Source organism: Marmota monax, unplaced genomic scaffold, assembly GCF_021218885.2.
Source record: "Marmota monax isolate L192 unplaced genomic scaffold, Marmota_monax_Labrador192_F-V1.1 WCK01_AAM20220418_F8-fsc00123, whole genome shotgun sequence".
Taxonomy (NCBI): Eukaryota; Metazoa; Chordata; class Mammalia; order Rodentia; family Sciuridae; genus Marmota; species Marmota monax.
Genome location: NW_026692159.1, coordinates 4,720,531 through 4,726,525, shown reverse-complemented (window position 1 = coordinate 4,726,525; position 5,995 = coordinate 4,720,531).

Sequence of the window (5,995 nt, the reverse complement as noted above, 5' to 3'; positions counted from 1 at the left end):
TGGCTGTGTCCCTGTAATATGCTATTTTTAGGTCCTTTGGGTATAGTCCAAGAAGAGGAATAACTGCGTCAAATGGTGGTTACATTCCCAGCTTTCCAAGGAATCTCCATACTGCTTTCCATATTAACTGCACCAATTTGCAGTCCCACCAGCAGTGTATGAGTGTACCATTTTCCCCATATCCTCGCCAACACTTGTTGTGTTTATCTTCTTAATATCTGCCATTCTGACTGGAGTGAGATGGTATCTTAGAGTAGTTTTGATTTACATTTCTCTAATTGCTAGAGATGATGAGCATTTTTTCATATATTTGTTGATTGATTGTATATCCTCTTCTGAGAAGTGTCTGTTAAGGTCCTTAGCACATTTATTGATTGGATTATTTGTTTTTGTGGTGTTTAGTTTGTTGAGCTCTTTATATACCCTACAGATTAGTGCTCTATCTGATGTGTGGGTGGGTAAAAATGTGTTCCCAGGGTGTAGATTCCCTGTTCACATCACAGATTATTTCTTTTGCTGAGAAAAAAAAAAAAACTTTTTAGTTTGAATCCATCCCATTTGTTGATTCTTGGTTTAAATTCTTGTGCTATAGGAGTCTTACCAAGGAAATTGGGGCCTAGCCCCATATGATGAAGATTAGGACCTACTTTTTCTCTATAAATGCAGAGTTTCTGGTTTAATTCCTAGATCTTTGATCCATTTTGAGTTGAGTTTTGTGCATGGTGAGAGATAGGGATTCAATTTCATTTTATTGCATATGGATTTCCAGTTTTCCCAGCACCATTTGTTGAAGATGCTATCCTTTCCTCAGCGCATGCTTTTGGCACCTTTGTCTAATATAAGATAGTTGTAAATTTGTGAGTTATTCTCTGTGTCTTCAATCTGTACCATTGGTCTACCAGCCTGTTTGGGTGCCAGTACCATGCTGTTTTTGTTACTGTTGTTCTGTAGTATAGTTTAAGGTCTGGTATAGCGATGCCACCTGCTTCACTCTTCCTGCTAAGGATTGCTTTAGCTATTCTGGGTCTCTTATTCTTCCAGATTAATTTCATGATTGCTTTTTCTATTTCTGTGAGGAATGCAATTGGGATTTTTATTGGAATTACATTGAATCTCTATAGTGCTTTTGGTAATATTATCATTTTAATAATATTAATTCTGTGTATCCATGAACAAGGTAGATCTTTCCATCTTCTAAGGTCTTCTATTTCTCTCTTCAGGGTTCTGTAGTTTTCATTGTAAAGATCTTTCACCTCTTTTGTTAGGTTGGTTCCCAAGTATTTTATTTTATTTTATTTTATTTTTTGAGGCTATTGGGATTGGGGTAGTTTTCTTCATTTCCTTTTCAGAGGATGTGTCACTGATGTACAGAAATGCCTTTAATTAATGGGTGTTAATTTTATATCCTGCCACTTTGATGAATTCATTTACTAGTTCTAGAAGTTTCCTGGTGGAGTTTTGGGGTCTTCTAGTTATAGAATCATATCTTCAGCAAATAGTGCTAGTTGAAGTTCTTCCTTTTTCTATAGTTATCCCTTTAATTTCTTCCATCTGTCTAATTGCTCTGGCCAGTGTTTCAAGTACTATGTTGAATAGAAGTGGTCACAGAGGGCATCCCTGTCTTGTTCCCGATTTTAGAGGGAATGCCTTCAGTTTTTCTCTGTTTAGAATGATGTTGGCCTGAGGCTTAGCATAGATAGCCTTTACAATGTTGAGGTAAGTTCCTGTTATCCCTAGTTTTTCTAGTGTTTTGAACATGAAGGGATGCTGTATTTTGTCAAATGCTTTTTCTGTGTCTATTGAGATGAACATATGGTTCTTATCTTTAAGTCTATTGATTTGACAAATTACATTTATTGATTTCCATATGTTGAACCAACCTTGCATCCCGGGGATGAATCCCACTTGATCATGTTGCACGATCTTTTTGATGTGTTTTTGTATTCAATTTGCCAGAATTTTATTGAGGATTTTTTCATCTATATTCATTAGAGATATTGGTCTGAAGTTTTCTTTCTTTGAGTTATCTTTGTCTGGTTTTGGAATCAGGGTGGTATTGGCTTTGTAGAATGAATTTGGAAGTACTCCTTCTTTTTCTATTTCCTAAAATAGAATGAAGAGTGTTGGTATTAGTTCTTCTTTAAACGTCTTGTAAACTTGGCTGTGTACCCATCTGGTCCTGGGCTTTTCTTGGTTGGTAATCTTTTGATGGCTTCTTCTATTTCCTCACTTGATATTGGTCTATTTAAGTTGTGTATATCTCCCTAATTCAATCTGGGCAGGTCACATGACTTTAGGAATTTATCATTGCCTTTACTATCTTCTATTTTATTGGAGTACAAGGTTTCAAAATAATTTCTAATTATCTTCTGTATTTCTGTAGTGTCTGTTGTGATATTGCCTTTTTCATCACGTATGCTAGTAAGTTGAGTTCTCTCTTCTCTTTTCTTCATTAGCAAGGCTAAGGGTCTGTTTATGTAATTTATTTTTTCAAAGAACCAACTTTTAGTTTTTTCAATTTTTTCAGTTGTTTCTTTTGTTTTGATTTCATTAATTTCAGCTCTGATTTAATTACTTATTTTCTTCTACTGCTTTTGCTACTGATTTGTTCTTCTTTTTCTAGGGCTTTGAGATGTAGTGGGAGGTCATTTATTTGCTGACTTTTTCTTCTTTTAAGGAATGAACTACATGCAATGAATTTTCCTCTTAGTACTGTTTTCATAGTGTCCTAGAGATTTTGATATGTTATATCTGTGTTCTCATTTGCATCTAAGAATTTTTTAATCCCCTCCTTGATGTCTTCTCTAACCCATTTTTCATTCAGTAGCATATTGTTCATTCTGCATGTGACGTAGGAATTTTTCTTCCTTATTTCATCTTTGATTTTCAATTTCATTCCATTATGATCAGATAAAATGCATGGTAGTACGTCTACTCCTCTATATATGCTAAGAGTTCCCCTGTGGCATAATATATGGTCTATTTTTGAGACAGATCCATGTTCTGCTGAGAAGAAAGTGTATCCATTTGATGTTGTTTGATGTATACTATATATGTCAATTAAGTCTAAGTTACTAATTATATTATTGAGTTCTATAGTTTCTTTATTCAATTTTTGTTTGGAAGATCTGTGCAGTGGTGAGAGAGATGTGTTGAAATCACTCATGATTATTGTGTTGTGGTCTAATTGACTCTTGAACTAGAGAAGAGTTTGTTTGATGAACATAGCTGCACCATTGTTTGAGGCATATATATTTATGATTGTTATGTCTTGTTGGTGTATGGTTCCCTTGAGCTGTATGTATTGTCCACCTTTATCCCTTTTGATTAATTTTGGCTTGAAGTCTACTTTATTTCATATGACTATGGACACACCTGCTTGCTTCCTTGGTCCATGTGAGTGGTATGATTTTTCCCAAACTTTCACCTTCAGTCTGTGTATGTCTTTTCCTATCAGATGAGTCTCCTGTAGGCAGCATATGGTGGGATCTTTTTCTAATCCAATCTGCTAGTCTATGTCTTTGATTGGTGAGTTTAAGCCATTAACATTTAGGGTTACTATTTAGATATGGTTTGTATTTCCAGCCATATTTGTTTATTTTTATTATTTAATTTGGCTTGGTTTTCCTCTTTGATTAGTTTTTTTAGTGTACTACATCCCACTGCTGGTTTTCATTGTTATTTTTCATTTCCTCTTCATGAAATGTTTTCTCAAGGATGTTTTGAAGTGCCGGTTTTCTAGCTGCAAATTCTTTTGTTTATCATGGAAGGTTTTTATTTCTTCTTCAAATCTGAAGCTTAATTTCGCTGGAAACACAATTCTTGGTTGGAACCCATTTTCTTTCAGTGTTTGAAATGTTATTCCAGGATCTTCTAGCTTTCAGAGTCTGTGTTGAAAGATCATTTGTTAACCTAATTGGTTTATGCCTAAATGTAATCTGTTTCCTTTCTCTTGTGGCTTTTAAAATTCTCTCTTTGTTCTGTATGTTGGGCATTTTCATTATATTTTGTCTTGGTGTAGATCTTTTTTGATTTTGCACATTCGGGGTCCTATAGGCTTCTTGGATTTGGATTTCCGTTTCATTCTTTATGTATGGAAAGTTTTCTGCTACTATTTCATTGAACAGATTGCTCATTCATTTGGTTAGGATCTCTATACATTCCTCTATCCCAGTAACTGTTAAGTTTGGTTTCTTTATTTTATCCCATATTTCTTGTATATTCTGCTCATGGCTTCTTATCAGTCTCACTGTGCTGTCTACGTTATTTTCAAGATGATATACTTTGTCTTTTTGTCTGATGTCCTATCTTCTATGTGTTCTACTCTGCTGGTGATACTCTCATTTGAGTTTTTAATTTGGTTCATTGTTTCTTTCATTTCTAGGATGATGATGATGATGATGATTATTATTATTATTATTATTATCATTATTATATTTGTATAACCTCTATCTCCCTGTAAAAGTGATCTTTTGCTTCTTGGATTTGTTTATGTAATTCATTGTCAAAGTGATCTTTCATTGTGTGTATTTGTTGACTACTGTCTTCCTTGAGACTCCAAAACATCTGAATCATGTATATCCTGAAATCTTTACCTGTCATTCTTTCTGCTGTAGATGTTAATTCTTCCAATGATGTGTTGTCTTGCATTGTTTGTGTTACTTTATTTTCTTGTCTTTTCATGTTGCTCATGTTTCTTTCCAGCTGTGTGAGACTGTTGGGTTACTGTTTTTACCCTATAGATTTTTAGTGCTCTTGTATAGTTCCGATCTCTCTCCTTTGTGGTGAAGGACAATGTTAACTGTTCCCAATATCAACAATACATTATATATGAGCAAATTTTTGTAATTAAGACATTTATATTTAGTCTCAATGTCTAGAAACGTTGGATTCAATTATTATTTAAAATATAGTCATTAGTTTCATAAAAGGTGTACAGTTTCTGGTGGCATATAGAGAACTGGGGGTCGGGTGTAGGACGTTATGTTAAGGGGGAAATATGTGAGAGTATGGGGTTAATGTATCTTAGCAACCTTGGAGGAGAACTCTAATGAAGGGGGTTAGTAGCAAGAGAATAGAGAGGAGGTATTTTAGAGTAGACAAGTAAGTGGGAGGACAATAAGAAGCATAGGAACAAGCACATATATGTATTTAGTAAATTACACACAGTAGCAATAGTAAAAATTAGGAGGTTGAAAGAGGAAGAGAAGAAAAATAAAAAGAAAAGATAGAAATACATGAAAAGAAAAAGAAAAGAAGAAATAAGAAAAAAGGAAAAAAGATAAATAAATAAATAAATAAAAACACTCTTAGAATTCTGTTTTCTTATCTTCCTGTAGGTGGCCTTGTGTATTCCAGGTTGAGTCTCTGCCCTCAGGGTGGTGGAAGCAACCTGTGTGAGGCTCTCCTGCCTGGAGCTTCTCAAGTCCAGGTCTCTCTGGGTTGCTCCTGGTCTCTATCCCCCTCCTCTCTCCCGCCCACCAGGTCCCAATTGTGGGATCTGTTGCCCACAGCCCTTTGTTCACTCAGGGTGGGCAGCACCCTGGCCGCCCTGTGCTCCTGATTAACTGAGCGCTATCTCTGTGTTGGGTGGTCACCACGTCATCACAGCTGGGGAGAGGGGGAGTTGGAAACCAGCAACCTGGTCAGAGGTATTTCTTCTGATAGCCACACCCATGGAGAGCTGGTGAGAAAGGTTTTGAGTTATCACAGCTGGGGGAGGGGGAGTTGGAGACAAGGCACTTTCTCAGTCCTGTTCCACTCTGATAGTCATGCCCACCAAAAGCTGGCGAGAATGGTTTTGAGTTATCACAGCTGGGGAGAGGGGTCAGGGGACCAATACCTGTTCAGACGCCCATCTGCGCTGTCAGCTTCACCCACCAAAAGTTAACAAGATAGATTTTCCAACATGGAGCTCCTCCGGTTCCAGCGCAGCCGAGGTGTCTGGAGAAGTGGAGGCAGCTGGGCTGTCCCTATTCTGCCTCCAGCTCTAAGA